We start from the raw sequence: 20,357 nt of genomic DNA, 5'->3' as shown, positions 1-20,357 counted from the left end.
GGTGCGGGGCGCGGCGCTCCACGCGGTCTGACGAGAGTGACGCGCGCAGGCGCGGACCGGCCGGCAGTGTTGCCAGCCGGCTACAACAAAAGTGCCTAATGTTGCTAGTGTTGTTCAACTTCATAAATTCCAATTTCCAGCGTATAATGTATGAATTATATTTACTTTTTTTTCATAACAAATTATGCAAACAGAACTGACCTGATAAAATATTATGTAGGTAATTTTAAAAATAAACTGTGTTTAAAAAAACCGACTACAAAAAGTAAACCGAAAAAAGCCCACTAAAATGTAGATAAATAACTACATTATTTAATTTATCAGGTCAGGACAAAATTTTATGACCATGAAAATGTTCATAACACAAAAAAATAAACTACCTACTCAACCAAATTTTAAGGGACCAAATGGCAACTATTCTTATTCGAATAAAAAAAGAATCATCTATCCGTTCAGAAAAATTGTTACCTCAGCCACCTTAGACAAGTTGCACTTTTTGATCGAATCAAAAAGTGATTCGAATCGAGAAAATCGAATCCGTCATAACTCCATACAAAGTTGGCCAATGGACCATTTTTTCGACTGGTTTGCGATTATGATGTGCATTTTGTCTAGACTCTAGACAAAAATAGACCCCTGATCACCTAAATTAGTTATGTATCGCTCATGCAGCGCGCTGAGAGTAAGTAGGTTTCAACAACTACACAATTTTAGTAGGTAGGTACCTACACTTATCTTAGTATCTTTTTAGGAATAATACTTACTTATTTATTATACCCTATCCATAGATTAATAAAGCCTAGATAGATAGTAAGCGCACGAAAAGTGAGGCAACTTTTAGTAAACCATTCTTTGTCCACTTGAAAAATGAAACTTTTTTTTTAAATTAATTGCTTATTAAATAATTGTTAAATAACAAATAATAACATTTTATTACGAAAAATGTGGATAATAACCCCTTAATTTCGGAAAAAACGCCTTAATTTATGATATTATATAAAAACAAAATTCTATAATATCATTGGCCTTAATTTAATGCTTAATTTCAACATTTTTAACAACGTTTTGACAGAACAAGATTTTTACCTCACTTTCGACGAAGCGTTTGTATGAAGACTATCCATCTAGGCTTTATTAATCTAAGACTCCGTCATGTTCCATTCATCCTACATAGGTAGGTAGTTAGTTCATATTTTACAAAATCGCAATCATAATAACCCATCTAATTCAGAAATCTCAACCCCGCCCAGCCTAACCCCCGCGCGTGGTGAGGCGCGAGTAGCAACGCGCGAAGGGTGCTCCGTCCCCCGCCCCTCCCGAGGGGGCGGGAGGGTAAAAATAGCTAGCCTCGCTCACTGCCAAGGTCAATCGATCGGGCCTCCTTAGCATTACACATGTACAGTTTTATAGCAGTCAGTGATAAGGTCGATACTACGTAATGGTTTGAGGATTGCGAAGGTAACTAAGTTTTAGGTTCTTTACTGCAAATGGCTGACAACAACAAACAAAACTATATTACCTACTAGTAAATAGGTAGGTACCTTTATCTGATAGATTTATACCTAATTACAAGCGTTGTAAAAGGAATTACAAACATACACAAGGTAGGAAGGACTACACTATGAATTAATAGACAGTCTTTGTTCTAATCTAATGTGTCTATCGGAATAAAAATATTTATCGGAACAAAATTAAAATTGAAACCATTACATCATGTTAAAATATGTAAAAAAAAATACTAAACAAATCAATATAAATCGTATATTTGTAATGTATGCTCCGACAAGCCGGCAATTTCGCCGCGACTCTGATTGCAAGGGGTCCTTAGACCGGGGAGCCACGAGAGGGTTATCACGCCCTCGTTAGCCACTCGCCGCGTAAACACTCGCATTCAAGCTGCCAACTTAAATCCAAGTCATTCATCATCATTATCATAGTCTGATTAATTAACTAAGATCCTGTTTTATTTCTTGCCCATCCGTCTGATCTGAAGCCGAGGGAAGGGAGTCCTCATGAGATTTACGTGTGGCAGCTACTGAGTGTGTGAGTGAGTTTGTTAAAATCTCGTGTTGTAAGCAGGTAATTGTGTAAGTACGAATATTATTCAAATTATCAAACACAAAATGAAAAAATATATCCTACCTGCGAAATAATAAACACAGTCTTGTTTTAAAAGAAACGATTCCAGAAACGGATTCATTTCAAGAAACAGATCATACAAAAGTAAAATCAATTTGCAGTTGCTAAATAGGTAAATATTTTAGCAAACAGCCACCGCTTGTAAGCTTTATTGAAGGATAGCAATCGATACAGGACAAACGGATCAGCTGATTGGTTGCTGCCCGGACCAGTCGGCCGACCAGTCGAGCAGTCGCCGAGTCCACGGATCGCTCCCCAGAGCGGCTGCAAGACGGGCCGAGCGCACTGCGCAGGTCAGGGTATCGACTATGTGGATGGCGTTAGGAATCGAGGCAAACTCCACTTTATATTGAGTTTTCTAAAGTTTATTTTCAACTGTTTGATGCGATGTAATTTTGTTTGAGACAATGTAATATTCAGTTTACCTGCACACGATTTTGCGTTTTCTCGCTTTCGTGATAAGGGTCAAATATTTGTTGCGTAGATGTCTAGTTAGTACGATAGGTTCGGTAGGTAGGCAATTAATATCTTCTTGTAACAAACGTAATCTCCCTTCGGTCATGTAGGTACGAGGTAGGTTATAGGTATTATAATTCACTCATTTCGGCGGCCTCATCTCGGCGCTGTACGACAAGCATGCTCCTGTGAGAGTGGTCAAAGCTAGAGAGAAACCAACACCCTGGGTAACAAGTAACCTACAAAGGATAATGAAATTGCGTAATGCCGCACTTGCGAGATTTCGTAAAGATAAGACGGAAACCAACAAAGCCAATTACAAAGAACTCAAGTCCCTGGCCACCTCGGTACTGCGGTCTGAGAAGCGCGCTTATTTCAACACTCAGATTAATAACAAAGCCCACGATCCAGTATCCTTATGGAGGAACCTCAAAAACAGTGTCCTGCCCGACTCTCGGCCAAGCAGTGACTTGCCCCACTTCCTAAATAACCCCAATGACATCAATGATCACTTTCTGTCAGTGCCGGGACGCGACCTGGTGGATCTATCCAACCTGACATATCTTGAATACCACAGGCACAGTCTCGGCTCATTCTCTCTACAACCGGTCTCTGTGGACAAAGTGGGTAAAATCTTGCTCAACATGAAATCCAACGCGAGAGGAGTGGATGATATATCGTTGGACATGATCCTTTTAACGTTACCGCATGCGTTGCCGTTTGTCACCAACATCGTCAACAGGTCCATAACCACCCACACGTTTCCGACCCTCTGGAGAACCGCCAAAGTTATCCCGCTTCCCAAGACTTCTAATCCCCAGCAGTTCAAAGATCTGAGACCCATAAGTTTGTTGCCATGTCTATCTAAGGTTTTGGAAAGGGTGGTGCATGAGCAGGTCACTTCTTTTCTTGAAGAAAGGGACATACTACCGACCCATCAATCGGGTTTCAGTAGGGGGCGAGGTACAGCAACGGCGCTCCTAGACGTTGTGGACAACATACTGGCTGCACAGGATCAGGGCAGGGCTACAATACTTGTTTTGTTGGATTTTACACGCGCATTCGACTCAATCAATGTACCCTTACTCCTGTCGAAGCTTTCCTACTATGGATTTGACAGGGACACTGTTTCTTGGTTCGCGAGTTACTTGCGTGATCGGTCGCAGTTCGTGGAGGTGTGTTCCGGTGATTCTTACCAACAGTCCGCAAAGCGGGCAATACATAGGGGAGTCCCTCAGGGCTCTATCCTGGGGCCGCTGCTCTTTATTTTATATAGCGCAGACGTGCCACAAGTATTGAAGTCATGTCGTTACCATATGTATGCTGACGACCTCCAGATTTACTTGTCATTTGACCCAAGTGATACTTGCAAGGCCGTCGGTGAGCTTAACTCCGAGTTGGACAGGATTAACTCGTGGGCCGAGAGTCACACACTCACACTCAATCCCACAAAATCCAAATATATGATATTTGGAACAAGTAGGCAAATTAAAACTGTGGAAGGCCTTAACCCCCTTTTAAAAATCAACGCGCAGCCGATTGAGAGGGTCTGGACAGCAAGAAACCTGGGTGTTACTTTTGACGCTGGTCTTCGCTTTGAGGATCATGTCAATGCATTGGCTAGGAATTGCTTATATAAGCTGAAGACTCTGTACAGGATTCGTGATGAGCTCAGTCAGGATCTTAGATTAAAACTCACCGAAACGCTTGTTCTCTCCAAGTTGAACTATTGCCTTCCAGTCTTTGGGCCATGTTTGTTGGAGCGCTCTAATCGAGTTTTGCAGCGTGTCCAAAACGCATGCATAAGGTTTTCCATGCATGTCCCGCCTAGGACGCATGTTACACCGTTCATCAACCAAGCCAACTTGCTCAATATGAAATCCCGACGCGACCTGCACTTTGCCTGTTTGCTTTTTGGAGTTGTGAACAGCGGGGCTCCTGAATATCTTTTTGGGAAGCTTAATTGGAAACACTCGGACTCAGTTTATAACACTCGTGGTAGATCTTGGAGGCTCTCCATACCACAGCACAAAACTGCTGCTTTTAGAGGAAGTTTTAGGTACCTGGCTACGAAGTGCTGGAATAACCTTCCACCACCCATTAGGCAAGCTATAACCAAGTTTACTTTTAAAAGTAAACTTAAAAAGCACATACTGGCATTCCAAAAAATCTCTAATGGCCAGGTATAGTCGACCCCTCTAATTTGACATTATTTATAATACTGACCTGCTAATCCTATTCCTGACATCTAATTTACATAATTTAATATATCATTTTGACATTAAACTAATTTTCACTTTTTATTTATTTAATTTTTCTTTATCATTTATCATTTGTGTTTTAATGCCCTTGCGAATTGCTGCGGCGATTACCGCCGCTCTCCACTTTCGTCGGCCGCCGTCTGAAAATCAGCGTCCAGGCATTAGCTTGTGACACATGCTGAGACGGAGACCTTTTGCTGCCGCAACTCTGCTCACATTTCATAACATTTCTCATTGTTATTTATTTTATTTTTTTGAATGTGCATGTTAAATATTGTATTATGTTATTTTGTTGAACTATGTATGTGACTTTGTGTGCAGCAAATAAATGCTTACTTACTTACTTACTTACTTACTTACTCATTTAGGGTTGTGTAATGTAATGAGGCTGCCATTTTTCACGCCTCTCATTACGGCTTGAAACGTTGCGTGTCTGTGGTTGCGTTGATGTCATTTTGTGGTATTATTGAATTTGAAATGGAAAGTCCTGCTTCCAAGTTTAAGTTCATACAATATATGTAATGAAATACAGTTTAAAACAACTCAATTCAAAAATAAGGGCGCCTAGTTTTTTTGTTTGAGATCAGTTGAATTCTGCGTTTCAGTATTGGCTTAGAACTCAGATCATAGTCCCTTCTATGGTCTGAGGTTTAGAACCATAAACAATTTATTGAACCTTTATTATAAGCTTAACATTAAGCTTCTGCTTATTTTCATGTAATGCATAGCGTTTAGCGTACCTAATTAAGTCTTGTTAGTAGAATGTGTTAGCAACGTCTTTTAACTTCTTCTCAGCACTGGCCCATTTATTGTCCCGAAGCAGTGGTAGGAGGGTTAATACGGGAACGTGTAAAAGTGCTTTTTAAAAGCTTAATTGCAAAAATAAACGATTTTTTATGAGTTTTAACGTAACAACACAGTGATTATGAAAATGGCACAAACATTAGGTATATTAATTTTCTGTTCTGATGAAAAAATGTTTTAGTTTTTTTGGGGTTAGTCCCAACGGCCCCGGTGGATCTGCCCCGTCAACGGGGTGGATGGGAAAAAGTGTTTCAACGTCCCCGGTAGTCATAGTCTTAGCGTTCAACGGGGTGGTTGGAACACATCAAGTGTCAACCACCCCGGTATATCGTTTAACGGGGCGGATGGATCAAATCAAGTTTCAACCACCCCGGTATTTCACTAATCGTGGCGGATGACACAGATCTAAAAGGTTCCACCTCGGTATTGCATACCGAAAATAAAACCTGTTAATAAAATAAAAAATAATAATATGTAAATAAAAATCAGTTTTATTTAACAGTCATTGTTTAAAAAATCTTCAGCATAAAAAAGTAAGTTTAATTGTCACAAAATATTATGGTCATAAACTTAAAGATTACGTTTAGAATCACAGATGCGCAATTGCATTAATCAGTCAATATTTATAACACACTAATAGTCTAATGTGATAAAAAGTAACTCTAAAATTGTTACAAAATATTATTATTTAAGAATCATAGATACGTATTTTTTATTTGTTTGTATTGGACTGGGTATGTAGGGGTTAGTTTCTACGTATAATAAGTATGTATTTACAAAAAAAAAGTATTTAAGTATGTTTATATCCGTTGTCTAGTACCCATGGTACAAGCTTTGCTTAGTTTGGGACTAGAAGCGCAGTGTAAAATGTCTAAGAATATTTATTTATTTATTTTATTTATTTAGTTACATTAATCAGTTGTTGATTAACAATAAAAGTAAGTTTAACTGTCACAAAATATTATGGTCATAAACTTAAAGATTACTTTTAGAATCACAGATGCGAAATTAATAATAAGACTCCTGTAAACGTTTACACTGTTGAGATGCTGACAGATTTTCTACTTGTTTTGAAATCACTTCATAATAGGAGGCGTCGCTGAGCAGTGTGTTTAACAACTCTATGATATTCGGTTGCTTTTTTTTTATTGTTTTATTAAGCTTTTTGTGCCATGCCATGCCTCAAGCATATTAGTAGTCCGGTGTCTCTCTCCAAATACGCACCAGATTGGAATAAACTCGTCTCGTAACCACTGACTGAGCATTTGCGGAAAAGCTTGCTTTTTCCATCGTCAGGGCTCTGGGCAGCTATGTACCACCAACCGTTAAAAATTTGATTTTGTCAAGTGTGCTGTACTGCCTCATTTGCCTCAAAATCAAATTTTTAATAGTAGGTAGTCTGTAAAAAAAACGGGTCACGATCATAGCAAATGTTCTGATAGGGATATAGACATGCGATTTTTGGTTTTACAAAGGTAATACGATATAGAATAATACAAAGTAATAAAAACCACCGGTTATAGAGGCATTTTTTGGAGAAAGGAGTTGTCCCAAAATGTATGGAGCCTAGGCCCACAACCTGTACACCTACCAAAAAGAAGGGCTTTTAAATGTACAACAGTTTCTTATAATTCAATTTCTTTTAAATGGCTTAGTTTATTCGCTTAAAACAAAAGATTGTTAAGAAAATAGCAATACTCAACCACAAAAACCATCATGGTGGACGAATGTCATTTTGATGACATCTGTCACTTTTGACATTAAGTCGTATCTTGGTGGAGAGTGACAGATGAAATCTGACAGCGACTGACGTTTAGTTAGTCTATGGTTCATCTTTTTTTTTAATCTGACGCCATACGCCATCTTGTGTATGCATTTGAGAATGATAATTCATGAATAGTTTTTGATTTTGAGCGGCTAAATTATATACTAGATATAGTTATTTATATTTTTCCCTTAATCAGTAGATTTTTCTTGATTTTTGATATGGCGTACAACCTCTGGGCCGAAATTGGGACAACTCCTTTATCAAATAACCAAAAAAACACGAATTTAAAAGCAGATTTTTTTCAAAAAGTATCATTTTTTATTATTTGTTGGCCTTTTTTGTGTATTTGAAGTATTTTTTTAGTATCGCCTGTTATTTAGCATTATTACTGTTTTTATTTTATCAGGATATACCGCTTAGTTTACAAGTTATTACGTTTTCTTTACAATAAGTAATTGGAAGAAAAAAAATTCTATAAGAAACTAAACAAAAAATACTCAAAAAATTTTTGACCTCTTTTTTGTCGATAAAAATAGGTCTAGTTTTATCTATTTTCATATGTACACTTTAACGTGACTCACACTGTATTTTGTAACAATTTTAGATTTCCTTGTTACTATTTGTTAGTGAGGAGTTTTAGAGTTACTTTTTATCACATTGGACTATTAGAGTGTTATTAATATTGACTGATTAATGCAATTGCGCATCTGTGATTCTAAAAGTAATCTTTAAGTTTATGACCATAATATTTTGTGACAATTAAACTTACTTTTTTATGCTGAAGATTTTTTAAACAATGACTGTTAAATAAAACTGATTATTATTTACATATTATTATTTTTTATTTTATTAACAAGTTTTATTTTCGGTATGCAATACCGAGGTGGAACCTTTTAGATCAGTGTCATCCGCCACGATTAGTGAAATACCGGGGTGGTTGAAACTTGATTTGATCCATCCGCCCCGTTAAACGATATACCGGGGTGGTTGACACTTGATGTGTTCCAACCACCCCGTTGAACGCTAAGACTATGACTACCGGGGACGTTGAAACACTTTTTCCCATCCACCCCGTTGACGGGGCAGATCCACCGGGGCCGTTGGGACTAACCCTTTTTTTGTGAGTTAGTCTATTGCTTCAGTAAATATTTTGACTAGGCGTATTAATAATTACATTATTATTGCTATGTATAGATGTAAAAGCACTTGAAACGCTCCTACCCTCGAGAGCCGCGCGATAACTCACGGCACAAACAAGGCGATAAATAAGATGTAGGTGTCTCAGGCGCAGGCGCTGGAATCATAATATGATTAATATTATTAAGGCTTCTTATTTTATACATTTGCGCTTTTCAGCAGTGGAGGTGCTAAATAAATTAAATTGTATCGAGGAATTCGAGGATTACCCCATGTCCTTTTTGTTGCAAAAATATCGATATCTCATTAACAGAACGGTTAATTACTCGTAGTTTATGACCTTACGTAATTACAAGTGTTGTGATTGGTAGATAAGTCTAGTAAAAATTAACTTAATTTATGGTCTAACTAAAGGCTGAGTTGCACCACCTAACTTTAACGGTAACTATGACGATAACCGGTGCTTTTTGTATGGAGTTTTACAGATTTTTTACGTTTGTCAGAGTTAAAGTAAGATGGTGCAACCCAGCCTAAAGGGTCAAATGATATTTTTGATAAAGGGTTAGTTACACAAACATATAAATAATATCATGTCCAATATGCCCATATCTAATTATTGAGCTTAATTTTGAAGGAATATCTCAAGGGCTAGCTGAAGACTGTTGAAACTGTTTCTGTCTGTCATAAAGCTGATTCATTTTTTTAGTGGGCATGATGAATGAAAGTTTAAAACAATTCCGAATTAGAAATATGTAGAAGAATTATTAAAAATACTTTATGACAATTCTAAAGAACGCCTTCAATTAATTTAGCTGCAACCACAAGTCAATGGGGTCCAACAGCTTTGCATTGGCAACGTAAACGGGACTATTCCCACCTCTTATTCCCACCGCTGCAACTCCTGTGTAGCCAGGATCTACAGCTTGACCGCCATTAAAACCCAACCAGTGAAGGTTAAGTTTGTCCCGGGGAAAGTTAAACTGTCATTGGACCCGCAACCAAATTAATCAGGAGAACATAGGAGGAGTTCGAAGTTAAGGTTCGACTTGCCTCCATTGCAAAGCGGATGACAGGTAAGTGAAATACTTACTATTTACATCTATTTCATTTTCAACGTTAATAGAAAAAAGTTCCCTGCAAAATCCTCTCAGTAGCTTTTAGCCGTAATCATTTAGATGGCGGAATCAACATTAATGAGCGCACAATACAGGTGAGACAATTTATTGGATAGTTAGGTAAGTACGTGTACAATACTTACAATCGATTTGGGAGATTGTGCGATCGTTCGTAGTCATAATAATAACTAGGTGTGATTCAGCGTACCTTTAAGTCGTACATGTTTACATTCTGTAAGGTAATTTCCAAAACCTTATGATAGCATTGGTTTTAAGGTCTAGATGGAAAAATGAAACAGCATTCCTCTTTTTCAATGCAATACATTATGATAAGCGTAGTATGGAAATTGATAAGCTATTATTATTGACAAATATGGCAGTCTATTGTTGTTTAAATAATGAATTCAAAGGGTGTGACCCCAGGGCGGAGTCCAGTCAGAAGCGCAACATGACGCAAGCTGTCTGTCACCGTGACATTCCCTGGCCCTGAACTTGTCAGCGGGCACGTCGCACCTCTCGCGGTATAAATAGGCCCAGTCGTTGCCAGCTGCCAGCTGCAGAGCAATATGTCATCGGAACAAACGGTAATCATCTGCGAATGATGGCGAGAGGAAACTGTGCCGTGGGGACAAAGTTTTCCGCAAATTATAGGAACGGAAATGGTGCTGATGTCAGCCCGTGTCATGCCAACATTAAGTGTCTGACGCAATGAATGAACACCATCAGAAGCAGTACACGACTGCTGCTGGACCAATGTTCCCTCCGATCACAGAGTACTAGTTCTGGTACTGCTGAGATTCCGCGCTAGTTCTTGTATCAATATAAGTCGACAAGATTGCAATATCCAGATCGATTAATCTGGGAAATTGTGAATCATATTATTATTTCATCACGTTATTCACGTAGTTTGAAAGAAAAAGTAAGTGAAGTTCTATGTATAAATAAAAATAAGTATTATTTCGTAAACATTTATAATACGTACCTACTTAAATTGCTTATGACAATTGCTTACAACTATTTACCGTTTAAAATGTTAATACTTTGCTTAGAACCTTACAAGTTCGCAATTAAAGCTTGTTTATCATTGGCTTGGCATGTACAAGAATATCTACGCCCTTGTGGGTACAATGTATTTACAAAGTAGTTAGTACACCTTACATCAAACAGACATAAAGCAGCAGTCCAAAATTACGAGTTGATTAGAAATTAAAGTTAACGGTCGATAGAAACCTAAGGGCTGGCGGGTTGCCAGCGCACTGACGTCAGAGCGCGATAATGTTGCCAATGAGCGACTAAATTTAATGGAACATTGTTTGAGACACGCCGAGCCCGACCGCCTGTCAGCGCGCAGGGCTGATCCACGGGACATGTTACCAGTGTTACCATTTACGAAGTGTTTCGATATTTCCTTTCCAGAGATAAAAATAGATGGGAAAATGCATTATGAAGGGGAAATCGATCTTGTTAGATTCTATCACAAAATTTTGGACTTATAAACTACCGACTTAACTAAGGAAAATAAAGTTATAATACGATTTTATTTATTGTGAGATAAATAAAATTGTATTATAACTTTATTGTGAAATTAATTTTTCGTTGCTATCCAAAGATAAAGATTAAAATAACAATCCTCAACATCAAGCACCCTCTACAAGACGGGAAATCACGTGGCTGGCAATCTGGAATCCGGGTCGTCAAATGGCGAAATTGCCTAACTTGCCTTTATAATAGAAACGAAAATTGAGCGGCATTTTAACAATAAGTTTTTCGCAGTGCCGATCTGTTAGGTAAGAAATAGAATAGGTTTGCTATTAATGATGGACTTTAGTTCTCTGTTGTAATGGAATTTTGGAAGTTACTTAGGCGAGGGAAGGGCAGGGGAAGGACAATTATGCAAATTTCAACCTTAATTTCATGCTCTCGCTCCGGCGGCTGCCTCACCAGGATATATCTCCTCTAAATTAGGATAAAGGGATTAGATTACGTTATCCAGCAATAAAGCCGAATTAACTACAGCATTAATTCACAATTTAATTGAGCCACTGAAAGTTGTGGATAATAAAACGGCGGTAAACATTACGGCCGCGTTTCAACCCTTTCTGGGCATAATTTAAAGTGTCGTGCAGGGAGCGTTACTGCGCCAAAAATATTTCTGACTTCAAAAGAGTTTCTACGAAGTTCGGTTCTGACAGAAAGATATTATGATGGTATTCTCGGCACGTCAGAATAAATTTAAATAGACGGGACAGGAAAAAGAGTAAAATAGAGTCGTTGAGGTGATTGCTGTGAAGTTAATATTACATGGTAAGCACATTCATGTGAAATATGTGAATATTATACTTTTTTTTTCAAGTTTTAGGCATACCATAAATTACTTAGTAGTACCAAAATTTTTTGACGCACTAGATTTGTCAAAAAGATTGATTGATTGATCTAAGCGATTACATACCAATCCTTTTCATAAATGGACCTATCAGCCCTAGAAATGGCGTGATGTGACGTGACTGCGGAGGCGACGCCAGCGCCGCCCTGTCTGCAGCGCGCAGAACCACAGCGGGGGCGGCGCGCGCGCTCCGCGACAACAGATAAATCTTCAAGTGAATGCTGAAGATTGTTTCTGCCCACGCTTGAGTATAATTCATTGTTTGATGATTTTCTAGAAGAAGTCACTGCGCATTGTTTTATTTTGTTATTCCAATTTGAATTTCATTCAATTTTGGTATTTGGTAATCTCAGATTCCTATCCTGTTCCTGGCCCTGACTTTAAAATGAGCAGTGGTGAGGAAGGAACCGATATGTCTGACATGGCTTATCTCACGAGTAAATTAAAGACGCGGTAACCGGGATCTGGGGCCATAGCTTACTCTACGCACCCTCCGTAGCTGGGAACCTCCTACCTTTTGTTACGAATAATCAGGTGAAAATCATCTGATAAGTATAGCCTGACCAGCAGGGCTAAGATGCGCGCCGTGATAAACTGCTATCGCGGCGTTATATCGATTTTGACGTCACTATATCGTTTTATCTACCGGCGCTAACATGGCACCCCGAAAATTATCATGTCATCTGTCAAAATGTGATAGTGATAGATTTGTTTTTTTTTTTGTGATAAACCTGGCAAGCCCTAACATGAAGCGCTAACTATATCATATTTTGACATCACGATAGGATAGGATGTGGTGTTTTTATCGTCCTCGATCCTTGCCCACGATAGCAAGACGATAGGAGATTAACTTTTTTGCAAGCTACTTTAACTCTATTTATTTATCATTTATAATGGTAAATGACATTTTACGACTAATTTGAGGCTAGTAAAATTCAAAGAAAGGAATCTAGCACCTTTGTGATACTTTTACTTCTAGGTGGAGATTGAGTTCTAGTTCAAGAGTTTATCAGTGTGAGGCGAATCTTGCGACAGTTTATAATCGCTAGCTGCAAAATCTTAGTGCTCCCACAGTCCCACCCACATATTAATTATTACATTACCTACCTTGTAAAATAACCATTACTTACCTACTTAGGTAGGCAGTCAACAGTACATCAGACAATACATATTAAGTTGCAAATGTCGTAAGATACCCCACAGTGTTTAGCTTGATTTAAGGACCTACTGTCATCTGTACATAATCTTGTAAAATTATTGAAAATGGGGCGGAATGTGGTGACCGAGCTTCTTGTGTCTACATCAAACAGTGGCAAGGTCATTGTCTGAAATTAGCATTGGGTGGGATGTGTAATCAAACTTGCTATAATAACAATGAGAATAAATGAATTTTACTAATTTTATAACTTGATGGTGATACCATTCATACATTCCACATTACTATCAATCTAATTCCTCCATGTGGTCTTTTTTAAGGGCTTTAATGTGACAGGATGATAATCTTGTACAATTTATTCCATTATAATAAATTCATCATCATCTCAGCCATAGGACGTCCACTGCTGAACTTAGGCCTCCCCCAATGCTTTCCATGTTGCCCGATGGGGCAGCAAGGTTCTGGGGTGGAGGCCGGGTACCGGAATACGCAGCGTGGGACGTCCACCCACAAGGTGGACCGACGACATCATAATGGTAGCAGAAAGGCGCTGGACGCAGGCAATAAATTCATTATTGCAGTGTAATTTCAAAATAATTCAACCATTATTTACAAAATCTTTATTTGGAAAACTTTTGTTTTACAATAGCTATTTATAATTTCAAATACAAACAGAATTCCATGAATTGGTTAGCCTAGCCAGTACCCTTGAAGTTTTTCTTGCTGATTGTTATTGTAAATTTTCATGATAGTGAGCAAGACTTGATTATGTCTGCTTTAGAATGAAATAATCACTCATAATCCCACACTTCTTCATCCACTGTCTGAAAAAAGAAAGAATATTAATTAAACACAATTATAAATATTACAATTACATAAACAGTTCATAAATAGAAACATTTACTTAATCCTATTTGTATTTTAAGTTTACATACAAAATATTGATCACAGTATTATTACACGGTGAAAGAACTATGTGAAATAAATATAGGAAAGAAGGTGAAAGCTTATTTGTAAGAATAAATATATTTTTCCTTTTCTCCGGTGCTGTTACTTATGAAAATCAAGATCTGCGGAGTATAGCTAATATTTTAGACTTTAGGTACTTACTTTGCTAATTATGAGTGTAACTTTATTTCTCAAATCTCAATAAACTTTCTGACTGCTTCATGTAAGTTGAATAATTACTGTAAACCTCGCATTATGGGGTACGTAGTGGAGTTCGGTTATTCTGTTAATTTTGAAGACTTCATTCTTTAATACTATCGGTATGATTAGGAATTCTTCATTGTTTTTCTTTAACTTGGTTATCTCTTCGTTTGATATTTTCCGTACTTTAGAAATATTAAAAATAAGACTGGAAACATAAAAATACAATTTTAAAAACACAAACAAATACAATCAAGCAGTCATGTAATGTCAACAAAATTGACATAACTTTTTTTTAATGACGTTCTCACTGCTCTAAGATATGTGTTTTTAGCCGAATTAGTAGCAGAAATGAACGAGATTGAACGAATGAGCTAAAATATTTCAAGGTTGGCCAACATAATAACGCAATTTTTTCTTAATATGGCAACAATTCGGTTATCACGCGATAGCGGTCGATAGACTTTTCTATCGATGGTCCCATGTTAGGGAAAATGATAAAATTATCTACGTGATCGAAAATTGTCTTATCATATCATGTCATTGTCGATGCGCGCATCTTAGGCCTACAGGAACATAAAAACCCTGGCATAGAGGCGCGTCAATTGCATTTGATAGTGCAACACTGAGTACAGTCGTACCTGTGTTAAATTAATAGGCTAACTTTATGTGTCAGGATTCAGAAATTACGGGCTAATTTGATATTTTCATAAATTAACGAAAAAAGATTATATTATAGGTAACCTGGTTTAAATAAATTAAATGAAACCATCAATCGAGCTAGTAGGATTTATTTTATTATTCATCAATAATCAAATTCAAAACTGCAATGTCTGCTCATGAACGCTTCAAACTCGGTACTTCTTTCCCAATTCCATAAAATTGAACACTTACAAAGTGACAAAAAACTTTAAAATAGGTAGTTAAATTAAATTAAATTAAATTAAATTAAATTAATATCTTAAATTAAATATTAAATATCTTTGGACAATCTCACACAGCGCCATCTAGCCCCAAAGTAAGCAATTAATATGCTTGTGTTATGGGTGCTAGCTTAACGGATATACTACTTATATACTTTTTTTTTTAAAATACATACATATTATACATAGTAACACCCAGACCCGTCACAGAAATTAAAATTCATTATTTCAATTTCTGCCCGGCCGGGAATCGAACCCGGGACCTCTCGGCATAGTAGTCCGTTCTGAACCACTACACCAAACGGCCGACCAAAAAAGTTGAATCAAACCACAGCTAATTTTCATAGTGGACTGTACTATATGATAAACATGTCAGTCATTTGACAACCTTTGTCGGAAACATTATTCAATGAAAATATTGTCCCTACCCTTAGTATTTCTCTTCGACAAATACTTTAACACATTGTGAACCACTTTTCTTTCACGACTATAATTAATTTTAGCAATTTAATTCACAAAATAAATTGCACACATTTAAAATAAAGTTTGTTTACACTTTGACAGCAATAGACAGTTTAATTATTGACATGTCGATGAAGTTTTCAGTTACTGTTGCCATTAAAAGAAATTAGTACCATTAGTTTTCCGCAATATGGCGAGGATTTTTATGTTCCTGGTCGGGCTATAAATGCATTTTTTTCATTCAATTTGTAAATCACTAGCCAATGTTTGGTTTGATAAAAAAAAGTGATGCATTGTGATTATGTATAACATAATGTAGCACCTATCGGACTAGAAACATTATTATTACCTATCAGCCGGTTGCTAACCGGCTCGGAATTAAATTATTGGAATAAATTCAAAACGAAAACGATACCTCATCGGAAAATAAGACTAATGTTTTGGCCAAATAAAACATACCTAAGCTTGCCCAAATCTAAAGACCTAGTGAGATGGAAGACGTGACAATAAAGATCTTATCGCTGTGATTATTGGGTGTGTATTCGTTTGAGGGAGTCAAGAGGTGATGCAAGAGCTGGTTATACCGATGTCAGAGCGACGGGTCCGCGCGTGCCAAGACGCGCGGGCGCTGCTGGTCTAATTACAAACGATTTGTCTCTAATGCACTTGACAGCTGTAATCTTTTCGACAAGTTTTTTATATAATCTTATCAACTTTATGTTATAAGATTAATCTTTATTATCAACTTTATGTTTATGATCTATAGATGAACAACACTTTTTACTTTAGTGCAAATGCATCTGAAAGTAACTTCAGATTGTTTCGTGTGTCCATTTCAAATAATTTTTGACATCAATACCATCCATGAGTTTTCGGATTTTTAGAAGTAGGTAAATTACACCCGAATTAATACATTCTGTCATTCATCAAAACTCTCTATTTACAAAGTTTCCGAATACGTACGAGGTTTAGGGCCTTTTCCACCACTTGCTGATAAAGTAGCCTGTATTACAATCGCTGGACAAAGCCGCTTGTTTTGGGCAATCAATTATTATTCAGTCATACAAAACAAACGCGATGTAAAAAAGTAAGTAAGTATCCCGTTCCTGAAACATCTATTTCTTTGCACTTTGTGACGCAAATGAAAGATCATTACAAATAACTCTAAAAATAACATAAGTGCATTGACGCACGTGTTTTTCCTTCAATTTAGTGCTTTACAATTTTCAGTTTCATAATCTGGAAAAATGTCAGTGATCTCGCGCTTGAAGCCAAGATGTCTCACGCGCGGCTGGATGGGTGCCTGCCACAGAACAGGCAGCGAAAGAAGGCCCGGGAATGGTTCAGGCAACACAAAATATGACAATTATAAATTCAATAATGATAGTGGTCTTAGAACCTACCAAAAATCACAAGGGATTTATATAATAAAAGATTATACTCGTACGTATTGTTGATGATAGACGTATCTTACAAAACAACCAATAAAATATTTCTGTTCAATTTACTACATAATGCTTAGGTTACCAGTGCAGTCCAGGATGACCTTTTAAAAAGAACCCACTCCCATGTCGCCGTCATGTACCACATTTCTTGTCTTGTGTTCTTTTTAAAAGGTCATACTGAACTGCCTAGTCCACGGTCTCTCTTCAACTTCGAGTAGGAATACATAAATTGTTTTAAACTTTCATGGTCACTAACATAATTATTATTAAATACGAGTAGGAAACCCAAACCAAAACCCAATTCAGGGTGCGTAAAGTAGGTATGTGGAGTGATATTTCTGCACTCTCCTACTTAATGAATTGGCGGTGTCGCGGTGTCAGACACTGATCTCTTGGCAGGACCCGCTCGGATTAATCCGCCTAACTTCACACAACATTAAATCCTCGTGCTTGGCTTCTGCTTCAGCTCGCTCCAAAATATCTGCCTTTGCCGCTACATTAACATGTCACAGCAGGAATCTTGCCGGTCGACCGCTAAACTGCGACGAGAATTATCCCTAAAACGTCCAAAATTTGAATGACATTCCTTATTCTTTTCAGCTAACATAAACTTATGTTCTGACGTAAATTGTTGAGGGTTCAAATGAGGAGGGTGAAAGAATTATTACTTCAGTATTGAGGCACAAAAATAGCGCGGATAATATATTTAAAGGGGCTGATCTCATCCAAAAGCTAAACGATTTATCTCGACGTCTTCTGAAGTTGTTTTTGCAGCGTCATTAGTTATTGTCTCGGGCAGTTTATTACACGTTGCCGGTTATGCATTTTCTTAACTTTTTATTATATTTTTACGAGCGACCTGCGAGGGTGCTCCGGTGCATGCACTAATTTATGAAACGCAGATGAGCCCGAATGCGCTTTTAAAAAGTTCTTTTTAATGTTTGTAAAAATTTATCGGGACTATTTTATAGGTCATAAATTAAGTCAAACTCATCAAACCAGATAGTAAAACTACGATCTTTTCGGGTGCACTAAAAGCGGACGTATCGGCATCATAAATTACGCTGTTTATGTTGATGACACGTCGCAAAAGCGCAATAAAATAATACGAGTACACTTTTAAAAGGCCCCGCTACATTTAGGTGTACAGAACTTTATTACATTGAGAGCATTCTTGTAGTTCACGTGCATTAAAGTGCCGGTATTGACGATAAAGGGTGTGAAATAGGGCATCTCATGGTTTTAACGACCGAGACGTCGCAATCGCAATCGACTTTATTGTCTTAGTTTGTGTTCGAAAATAACGTAGAATTAAGAGCTTTTTAGAAAAAATTCAGCCACTTTCCGTTCAGAAGAGAAAAAAATGTCGGGCACTGTGGAAAGAAGAGAGACGTTTATAGAACACTAAACGCCAAAGCCAAAGCTCTGTTGCTGGCAGGCGATAAAACTTGTAAAAAGATAAAACCCAAAAGATAAAAAAAAAACGGAAATCAGTATTTCTCTACGCTTTCATAATGCTGACTTTCATACACGTTATTTTTCATAATTGCAATAAAAGTTTTATTTACCTTCTAAAAATGGACTTAAGAGTAGGTGATTAAAATTCATGTAGTGTTTCCAATTGCGCTATTTGTTTATGGGTGCTTTTATGGAGTTGCTACTAAATCAGGATGTTACATCTGTACTCACACTTTTTTGGTTTGTAATTACCGTCATTAAGGCCTGTAGAGATCTATTGTCTGCTTTATTGACTGACGAATAAGGGGGATAGTTCTGTAAAGCGGCCGTAAGTGTGGCTAATTATAGGCAATTGTAAAACACGTCCGAAGTGGATGCGCGGTGCCGCTCCGTTACAATGGAAGTAGACGCAGTGGGCCAGATGAGTTAAATCTTTCTGGAATTCGTGGTATGAATTTTAAAGTTGAATAAAAGAAAAATTAATTTATTTGGCACATACTTAACTTTTAAGTACATAAACGGTCAAGTCACTTTTGACTAAGATGTAGAGTTTGGGCGAGTAGAGTTAGAAGTTTGGCTCTACCTAGCTTCTTCAAGGTGCAAGTTTTTGGTGAGATATCACTTCTTTTTGTTATTTGCTAATTTGTTAAGGAAAACCCATAATATTAACTTCCATAATCTAATTCATGATTTACTACAAATCCGGAAATGTGTATTTCAAGGAATCCCATTTATATGTAGTTACATTTTTATGCCTCTAGCATCAAAATTTGCGGAAGTATACAAACTTCCATCTCCTAGTTTAAGGGGTTAGGAGGATAAAAGTTCCAAGTTTTAGAATTTTTTTATTGTTTGTGTAAATAAACAAGACTAGCTTACATACCAAATTTCAGCGTTCCAGGAGGCCTAAGATGCGCGCGATGCGATAAGCGGTTATCACGCCATTTTATCGATTTTGTCCATACATTTTGACGTCGATAAAAGTTATCACGGCGCGCTGAGTCCATGACGAAATTTCCTAGCTTGCTTGACTTGTTGGAGTACTTGGAGTGGCTTCAACAACACCACGCATGATCACCTCTCGCAGCAGCAGCGGGCCCACGCAGCCTGCCCCCGCTGCGGCGCCGCTGCGTCTCAATTTGTTTCGCGCGTTCGTTAGCGGCGGCTATTTTCGTTAACTGTTATAATTACTTTTACGAGCACCACTAAAACAATATTAGAATTAGCTGGCGGCTGAGCAGTAGAAGTCGTCATTTACCAATTTTGGGTTTGTTAATTACTCGCACTATATTATTATGTTGTTTTCTCGTTTTGAACTTCAATTATTTATTTTATTTTTGCTGTCGTCTCGATCTTTTCCTTTTAACAATCAATACCTACGTATTTTATTATATTCGCAACCTCATTTGACTTACTGATTGTAAACTACATTGATTGTTGCGTTTTTAACACGTTGCCTCTAGGAAGTATTTGGTTAGTAGAATCAACTACCAATTAAAAATCAGGTAAGTTCAGAAGAATTTGCTTTAATATACTGTGACTGAAACTTTCTGCGGTCTTCGGCATTGCGCTGGGAACACTTAATTAAATTTTTGGGAAGCATCACTTTGATCGCTCAGCTGACGCGATCAAACACATCCAAGGTTCTCTACTAATGAAGGATCGGATAATGAAATAACGAGTCTCTTGTTTTTAATTTTA

The 20,357-nt window shown here is 37.4% G+C and overlaps 1 long non-coding RNA gene across 1 annotated transcript; it reads right to left on the bottom strand.

Moving 5' to 3' along the window:
- Positions 1-13,824: 13,824 nt before the first annotated feature.
- On the bottom strand, positions 13,825-15,279 carry LOC135078403 (uncharacterized). The gene is made up of 2 exons (XR_010258592.1): positions 14,330-15,279; positions 13,825-14,043 (listed from the first exon to the last, which is right to left on the bottom strand). It is a non-coding gene; the product is annotated as an uncharacterized LOC135078403 (long non-coding RNA).
- Positions 15,280-20,357: the final 5,078 nt, after the last annotated feature.

The sequence above is a fragment of the Ostrinia nubilalis genome, chromosome 15 (genome assembly GCF_963855985.1).
Source record: "Ostrinia nubilalis chromosome 15, ilOstNubi1.1, whole genome shotgun sequence".
Lineage (NCBI taxonomy): Eukaryota > Metazoa > Arthropoda > Insecta > Lepidoptera > Crambidae > Ostrinia > Ostrinia nubilalis.
The sequence above is the reverse complement of the archived record's forward strand: the minus strand, read 5'-3'. Positions and strand labels throughout refer to the sequence as shown.